This window comes from Notothenia coriiceps, unplaced genomic scaffold, assembly GCF_000735185.1.
Source record: "Notothenia coriiceps isolate Sejong01 unplaced genomic scaffold, NC01 NC01_scaffold00037244, whole genome shotgun sequence".
Taxonomy (NCBI): Eukaryota; Metazoa; Chordata; class Actinopteri; order Perciformes; family Nototheniidae; genus Notothenia; species Notothenia coriiceps.
The window spans coordinates 8,346,244-8,355,802 of NW_011369945.1; positions in this window are offsets into that span (position 1 = coordinate 8,346,244).

Sequence of the window (9,559 nt, forward strand, 5' to 3'; positions counted from 1 at the left end):
TGTGTGCCTAGAGAGCGGATCACGTTTTGTTCTATGACATTAAATACATCAGCAGTGACCCCACTGGAGATTTTTGAAGAGTTTACGTGTCTGAAAAACGATGGTTGTTAACAAGTGGTTGAATAGGACTACAGAAGTTGTCCAGGACGTTGTACGTTACGGTTAAGCTTACTGACCAGTAACTTAAACATTCTTAAAGTTTTTCCCAATTTAAGTAATGTTCTACTCTTACCTTAAACGGATCTCCCTCATTACATTGCCTGAAAGTTTATATGTTGAAGACCAATTTAAAATCTTCTGACCACCTATGTCCAAACCACTTTTATACACAAAGTGGCGCCTTAGCTGCTAAAAATGACTAGCATTAGCTAGATGTAGTACAAAACATATTATTTAAACTGTAGTCAATACCCATGGTCAAATCACAATTGAGAATATGCCCATATTCATTGCTTAGTCAAATTAATTTTTTACATAAAATAATATTTACCTTAAGAATGTCTTGTATAGGTGTTCAACCTAGGTCCTCTATCACACATCTACAGTAAATACACCCAGGCATGTAACAAGCCAATTTTACGACTTGGTTTATGAAAATTAAACAAAGAAATATGGGTGCAAATTTCACTCAATATTAAACTGTTATAACTATCATCAAGTTTTTTTCAGATTTAAAAAAACAACAACACCACAAATCCAAAGTTGACAAATATAAGGCCTACGTTACTAGTGTATGGCACGCGTCCAACAAAATAGTAATATGTTAACCTATATTTCTTATCGAATAGGACTTCCACTATATCAAACCTGGCATAGAGACACAAAGATAGAATGACCTAATGGTTTTAAAAGCAGCTCAAGTTAGCCTAGCTCAGGGGTCCCTAATCTACGGCCCGGGGGCCAACTGCGGCCCATTGTCCATTTTGAATTGGCCCTCAGCAAATTGTAAAAGCATAATGGAATATGGCCCACACCTGAAACTTGTGCTTTTCTGATATTGAACTTCTTGAATATAAATGTAAACAGATATTACACAGTAGTATTCATGTGTTAATAAGCCCACTTATAAATTCAGTCAATTAAAGTTGAAAACATTTAAAAACAAATCTTAGTTGATAAAAAAAGCCCAATAACTTGTTTGCATAACAAGCTTGAAATATACCCTTCATAGTTCCTTTTACTATAAACAATGAGGCTTCTGTTTTAAGAGATGAGCTGCCAACACTTTTTCCAATAAATGAAACCATATGGAAAGATGTGATGCAGGCTGTTTGTTTTGTTAAGCATATTCAATTATCAAGCATTATTTACCTACATTTCACAGATTTTGCTAACTTATAACTTAACTTATGAGGCAATATGCCTCACATCTAGTGAGTGGCCAAGCCCTTCGTATGTTTTGTATGTGGCCCTAGGTTAAAACGTTTGGAAACCCCTGGCCTAGCTTAAACAAGAGATAAGTTATTGGTATGTTTTTCCGAAGTAGCACATCCTAATGTCCTTTTGTTTTTCCTTCAGCTGCTTTCTTATTTGATCTATGTTGAGCTAGCTTTAACGTATTTTCTGTCCTCCTTCTAAACTGTTGCTATACAAATCCCCCGGTCCTGTGTGACATCACCACTCACATCACCCATCATCAAAACATGGTCAATTATCATAATTTTCACAACAGTCTGTTACTGTCATTCAACAACACCACAGGGTGTGGCCGCCATAGAATAGTCATAGAATTATAGTATTTAGATTTTGTTTTTACAAATTATACTTTTAAAGTGTTGCAACTTAAATGGTAAATTGCTTTTGATTAAGTGACTGTCAACAGGTACCTTAAATTAGAAGTGCACATCTAAAAGTATTGCTCCTAACAGCAGTTACAGTACCAAATGATGATGCAACAACAAAACTGAACATAATATTTGATACTAAAGACAACACCATCGTGCCAACCTTTTCTCGAGTACTTATAAACACCCTGCTGCTTTAGCCACACATACAAAATGATGACTCAGCTCGACAATATGAGATTTTAGGGCTGCTTGTTCCGATTCCGGCACACTCTCACCTCAGAAGTGCAAACAAATTTGATGATTTTAATCAGTGTAACATGCTGAGAACACAAACAAACCCTCAGGGCGCTTATCAATTACTGCGGAGCACACGTACACACACCTACGTACACACAGGGACACAAACACACAATCAAGGTAAACTCAAATTCGCTCTAATTTAGATCTTTTTTCCTGCAGTGTGTTTGTAATACAGGATGCTGCCTAATTCAGCATAAAGGAAAGCAAACACAGCTTAAGCACCAAGCAACACAAACATTTAAAATGTATGGACATACCACAATATATATTGGCTTATTAGAAATCATCATCACCGACAAAATGGAATTATCCTTCTGTACTTCCCGATGTTTTCTCATTTTTCATGATTTTCCTTTCATCACATTCAGAATAAGTTTTGCATCAGAACAAAACATTAAGCAATTATCTCGTATTTTGAAATAAAATCTGTTAAATTTAACCATGACCAATTGATAAAACCAATTACTTAATTATAAAAAGTTTTAAACTTTGCTGCACTTGTCTTTTATAAACAGTAATTTCTCACCTGCATTTCCAAATCACTCTTTATAAAAGTATCGACAACTGTAATTATGTTTATTGTTTACTGTCAGGTCAAGTGCTTTTCTGACAGAAAACGCACAAATAGTCGGATAACGTTAGCATTCAGTGTTGGTCCTCAACTATGCTGATAGAGCTATCATTACGATAATACTGAGGTCTATCATAATTATCTGCTAATTGACTGCCTAATGAGGTAGAGCTCATTAGAATGCTCATTAATACTCCATCATCACCATTGATAGCTGTAATCACAGACTGGTGCTTTCAAGGTCTTACAGAAGGGTGTGTGAAAGTGGGTGTGGATACTGTGTGTGTTTTCAGAATTGTCAATTATTTCTTCCAGCAGTAATATGTAGGGGGTCTTGAATCAATATGTAGAGGGTCTTGAATCACCCTGTTAGGGGGTTTCATTTCACTCTTGAGGCATATAATTTCACTTATCACACGGCTACTTACTAAGATCAATAATATGACACAACATATTGGTTTCACCATGATTTGATGATTTAAAAATTACTCCTACCGCTGAGAAAAAATAGGCCGTTCTACTGCATAGCTATGGATGGAACTGTGGCGTCAGCAATGTAACTTGAAATGACAGCAGCTGTTTTCTGTAACTGTCGAAGTCTTCTCACATTTTTGTTTTAATTGACCAGTCTTTAAACACTGCCAGTGCCCATATCGTGTCCCCGTTAGTGTTCACTTCCTGTTTACCGTCTTCCCTTTAGTGTTGGTTCTGGTCTGTCTTCTGCTAAATTGTCTATCCTCCCAGCTCTATTAAACAAGTCTCTTAACCTCCTTGTGCTGTTTTTTGTTTTGTTTTGTTCTTATTCTTTTATCTTTTCTTTACTTACAACAGTTCAGTCACCATGAATCCAAAGTGTTGTGCCCAGCAATACAAATAATATTCAAAAAGTACAAAGAAAAACATGTCTGCTACCGAAAAGTGCAGATTGCTTAATGTCAAAATGTACCATTCATAATTGTGTATTCAACAAAGCTGTGTAATGAATTCTAAGTATGGAAATATACAGTAGAACCTGTTGCATTCAGCCACAACTGATATGTATAGCCTATAAAAAATCTATATTTTTATATCAAATGTATCTGACATTCATTAATGACATCAGACTTGTGTGCCATTGAAACTGCAAAATCAGTAACACAAAGACGGTCCAGATATATATACTGTATATACTTTGAATCTGCCTTTTCTCCAATACTTGTATTTCTTCTTTAGTTACAGTTTTCTATATACATTTAAGGTTTGGATTAAATGACAATGTTACATTATAAAAATGCACTGGAATGACTTGATGAGCCTTAAACTATTTCCCCAAGGCAAGGGGCTCACCTACTAATCAGTAGCTCTTTGCACTGGTTCCTGAGGGGATAAGCAGGCTTCTGAGCAGCCACCAGAACTTAATCTTACTATAACGATACCACTTTCTTCATTTATAGTCTTTCCCCAAAAATGGCGGTATTGCAGTTTCCACTGTGTATTCCCCAGCCACAGCACCGTGCGCATAATCCCGCTCTTTCTCTCAGTACGCTATTTTCCATTTTAACTGTGCTGTTGTTTTTTGCAGGTATGCCTCTCAGTCTGGACTGCAAGGCTTTCTTTGGCTACAGCGGAGAAAACAGAAGGCCCATTATCTACTGGATGAAAGGAGAAAAGTTTGTTGAAGAACTTGCGGGACACATTAAAGAGAGTGAAGTAATGTAAGTACAACAGCATCAGACATCATGAACCACTTCTTTATTATTTTTTGGGGAGACAAAACAACACTAGATGTAAATTCAAATTGAACCTAATATTGTAAGACACTTGCATGACAGTATAATATCAATTACAGCCTCTCAAATCTACAGGTATCTATTGTTAATTAATTTCAGAAAAAGACTGCACTTCTTACACTCTCAGTATCTAATTTGGTCTCTTATGATTTATGACTCATTGAGGGTTCCCTGACAGATTTCTTCTCAACTTTCCTTAAAAATTATGAATACTTATGATAAAGTTCAATTTAATTCATTTTCTCCCCTGTTGGGACCAATTACAGTTGACTCTATTGGGAAAAAGACTGATTGCCTGCGGGGCATCAAATATGATTAGAGCAACCTGCCACATCTCCATGGTAACCTTCAGAACACTCATGGTTTCACACTCTCTACACAGACACACACACACAAACACACACGAGTGGAGGTCTTGGGAACCTTAATTCTGTCTATAACAGACACACATTAGCCTTAAAGAGCTAGCTAAATACTCATTTAGAGCAAAGTTATTTATTTGCTGTGACAAGCGTGTTTGAAAGAAGTATTAAGTTACTTTGTGTTAAGTTTCAGTTATATGTGACTCATTTAGCAGCTGGGGAGTAGTTTGCTACCTGGCTTTCTAATTCTGCCATGCTATAATTATGCAATCGTATGGAAATGAGGCAAAACATTTTTGCTAAGTTTTTTCTTAACTGGAAATAACAATGTAATTCATATGTTGTAACAAATGTGTGTGAATTAATCATTAATTTGTCAAATGTCACTCATTAAGCGGTTAACAGGTAGCTTGCTAGCTAGCTAGCTGGCTTGCTAATTCCAAAATGCTCTCGTGCTACACTCGTCACAGAAATCAAAACTGAACATGTTTTGCTGGCAATTGCAACCTGATTCCTGCGGTAACAAGAGTGTGTGATGAAACGTAAAATTGTACTCCATTAGCAGTTGGCTAATAAGCTAGCTACACTGGTACCAAAAAACGAGACGTGAAAAATTGGCTCTGATCATTATTATCATGATTGGGTCCAGGCAAGTAGTACAAGCCAATCACAGTACTGTAGGCAAGATCTATTCTCTAAATATACCTAACCTGGTCATTTGTTTTAATAACCTTTATAATCCTCTGATCATCCCCTGTTTGAGGAGTTTCAATGTTTTATTGCACAGCTACACTTCTCATAGCAATTTTATTAAATAATAACGCATTACTCACTTGAGGAAACCATTACTTCAAGGGGTTATAAGGTACTAATGTAAGGTTGATTAATAATATCCCTACGTATCACCGCCTGGGCTCACATGTTTTTAAGGAACGAATAAATAAAATGCTCGAACAGATTAAATGTTCATCTTTAACATCCATTTTCCCTCCTCACCTCATATACAGTACAACCTGCAGCTGTATTACTTTCAAAAGTACATTGTGACTAAATGGTATGGCAATAAGAACACTTGTACCCTGACAAAGGTGGTTTAGAAAGAGTTGGGCATCGATCCATCTTCAATAAAGTTACTGCTTTTTCTCATTCTATGTTATTGGACGAAAAAGCACGACATTGATCAATATCTTAACCTTCACAGTAAATAAAATAATCTTTATAGCATGGAAAAGGCACAATCGTAATTCTGTTTACTTGTAATTTAACCATTAGAACTGACTGACCCTGCAAGTAGTCATTGGAAAACGATATTTGAAGGTAAAATCACAAATGGTTCTCTCCTACCCAAAAGCCGTCATATTTAATGTCATCAACTCTGCCCACCAATACTAATGTGAATTTATATTCCTCCCTAAAGGAACATGCTTTTACCTCTCCCCTTGCTCCATCCACAGGGATGTCAGAGGTCAGTGTCAGCCACACAGCAGCCCCGGAGCTGGGGGGACTTCAGCAGGAGGGCTGCTAACCCTAACCTGCTGCAGCTTGAACCCAGCTTTTCTATTTGAAAGATTGTCTCTGTAGCCACTAAGAAACTCATTGGCCTCAGGAAATGTTCACTCCCAGGAAAAATAGTGTGATAGAGTGTACTTGAGTGTTTAAACTTGAAACTAATCATGCCCTGTGGTATTAAATTAACCTTTGCCTGATGAGTTCTTCATCTCTCAGTCCGGTCCCTCCGGCCACCTCTGATCCAATCACATCACTGCTCCAGCTTCTACAATTGCACCACAGCAGACAGACCCGCTGTGATGCACATTAATCTGTGCACGTTTTCTCCCACCTCCCATCCCGCTGCAGCCCCGGCCATTTGACAGTTCCTGCCCTGGCTGTTTGCATATAGGATGTTATATTGTCTCGGGGCCTCCATGACAATGTGAACACGGGTAATTACCGATTCTTGTTTCGGTGCAGAATCTTGAGAGAACTGCATAAATATTACACCACCTAGAGAGAGTGAATATGTGTGACAGACAGGAAGTTACAGACTTTGTTTTAACTCTACTCACCAACTGAAAACCTGCCTCTGTCTTTAGAAGATATAATAATAACCTACCAATAATTAAAGTGTTTTTATTCAAAATATCCCAATCCTCCTACATAATATATACGTATGAGTCTTACTGCAGTCGTGGCACAGCCTCAGTTCGGTCCATCCGCTCAACATTTCTGCATCTCAGCTACGATAGTCCATGGTTCGTTCATGTGCAATGAATCCGTAATTACAATATTTCCATTTGGGCCAGTGCTTCCTTCATATTTTCACTTCAAGGCAGCCCTGGCCCATATGTTTAGTGGTGTGGAGAGCTTCTTTACCTTCTTGAAATTCACATCAGCTGTCCAATCCAACTGTTGTGAAAGCCTCACTGTTTTAATGTATTTTTTACTCAGATCTTGTATCTGTTTCATTGTAGATTATTCATTTCTGTTGTCTATACTTGTCCACCTTAGTTTGCAAGTTTTAGTTTTAATTGGAGCGTTTTAGATCCCTAGAGATTTAAGCAGCGGTTTTACCACAAAAAGTACATAAGTAGGTGAATTGAAAACATGAATATTGTCATGTTCAAATTTAAGAAAAAGTAAATATGTTTTGTCTTGAAGCACACGCCTCCTCACCAAAGGCAGGGTGAGGGTTCTAGCCATCAGTTGAAAGCCAACCCAAGATTGGCTCGTTTGGGATCGTTGGGGGATTATGGAAGGAATTACTTCTCACCATATTCACATCTTTTCAAAGCTTCCTTTGGGATGCATGCAAATGATTTGGCACCTGGTCGATACAGACAGAGGGTGAAAAGAGGTGCTGCAACACAGGCAGTATGAGAAAAATAAATAACTTTTTGAACATTAAAGCGTGGAAACATGTCACAGTAGTAGAGGTACAAAATCCAATAAATTGTCCGCGCCCCTTTTCCAACTTCCGGTTCAACAACGTATGTCTTAATTTTTCCAGTTGAGCACTAGCAGCAGGGTAAACAGTTATTTTTATTTGAGATAATTTACAGCTACACTGAAGGGATCCGATGATATTACAGTACCACATCCATCCTCTGTTAGTGACTGGCTGGATGACCTATGACAATCGCCAATAATTGTCTAAATATAACTGCTATAACTTAATAAAAGTATATTCAAAAGCTTAATCACTGTTTATTTGGAATATAAAGGTTGAAAAAGCTGCCGACGCTATGAAAAGTAATAGCAATCACGCTTTAAAGTGGGATTGCCAAGACAATATACGGCAATGTTGAAGACCCCTCGAGCAGACGAAGCATAAGATGAATACTCAACACACAAGAGCTTAGGAAAGAAGGGTTAGTGGAGGAGATAAGGTGTTGGCTTGTTGATATTGAGAAGGATGGCAGTTAAACTCCAAAAGTTACTGTTTATACTTAAAGTGCATGCTCTTGTACCAATTATTTGCATGCAAAGAGTTTGATACAAGCCTTTAAGGACAATATGATTATTTGTCATGGTGAGTTGCCAACAGAACCACATGGTTCTACAGATGTAGCCTATCATTTTGGGCGTTCCTTCTTTGGTCGGGCTGTAGCAGGTAAGATGAAGGTACTTTCCTAAAGAAAAACCCCCAGGATGACATAGTGAATATGTGTCAGACTTGTTACGCCCCCTTGATACATTATATGGAAACTAGCTGCATTATATGGAAACTAGCTGCAATGGCTGATCGATCCACCAGAACAGTGATGGAAGCTGCCACATTGAAACTCATATCAAATATGATATATACAGCTGATTAGAAGGTGTTTGCTTCTAACACAGACACAGAACAGTTTGTTGTTTTGATGCATAAAATAGCAAGAAAACATGCCTCTGGTTAATAATTATATAACATTCTCTCCATAAAATCTGTTGTGTTAAAGGCAACACGTGAGGGAAATAATTAATATACCAGAAATAACTGTTTATGCCGTGGCTTTAACTGAAAAACTGACGGCATAATAAAATGTACTGTATGGCCCGGGACAAACATATTTATATATTTTCTAAGCAAGATTAATTAATAGGCTATAATGTTCTTTTCTTTCCAAAGTATAACATTTAGTATAATTCATTATCAATAGCAAATGGTGAAACATAACTCTAACAAAAGACTATATAAATAAATGCATTTAGGAGTAAAATTGTAAAAGTAATGTGTTACTTATCCCTCAAAGGTTCAAGGATTCAAAGGTTTTATTGTCATAACATATACAACACTATGGTTTAATTATGTAATGTATGAATAACTAAAAGACAGCAGGTTCCTCAACAGTGCAATTTACAATATAATGCAGCCTGTCAGGATCCTCTCTTTGCTGCACCTGTAGAAGTTGCAGATTATCCTGTAGTCCACGTTGAACCTCCTCAGCCTGCGGAGGAAGAAGAGCCGCTGTCGAGCTGTTTTGGTGATGGTGTGAAGAGTCCATGTCAGGTCCTCACTGATGAGTCCATGTCAGGTCCTCAGTGATGAGTCCATGTCAGGTCCTCAGTGATGTGGACACCGAGGAACCTGAAGCTTTGTGCTGGTAGAGCCGACGAGGGGCTGCCGCTGCTCTACCGCATGTTTCCCTCCAGGTCTTGGGACCGTAGAACCACGGGTCCTATTGTTGGAGGAGAGTGCAGCGTTTGATCCTCGACTCACGACTAATGTCTTCGTCGTCTCTCTGGAGTTACCCGATGCCAGCTCTCTCAGACGTCGAAGTCCAAGGAGAG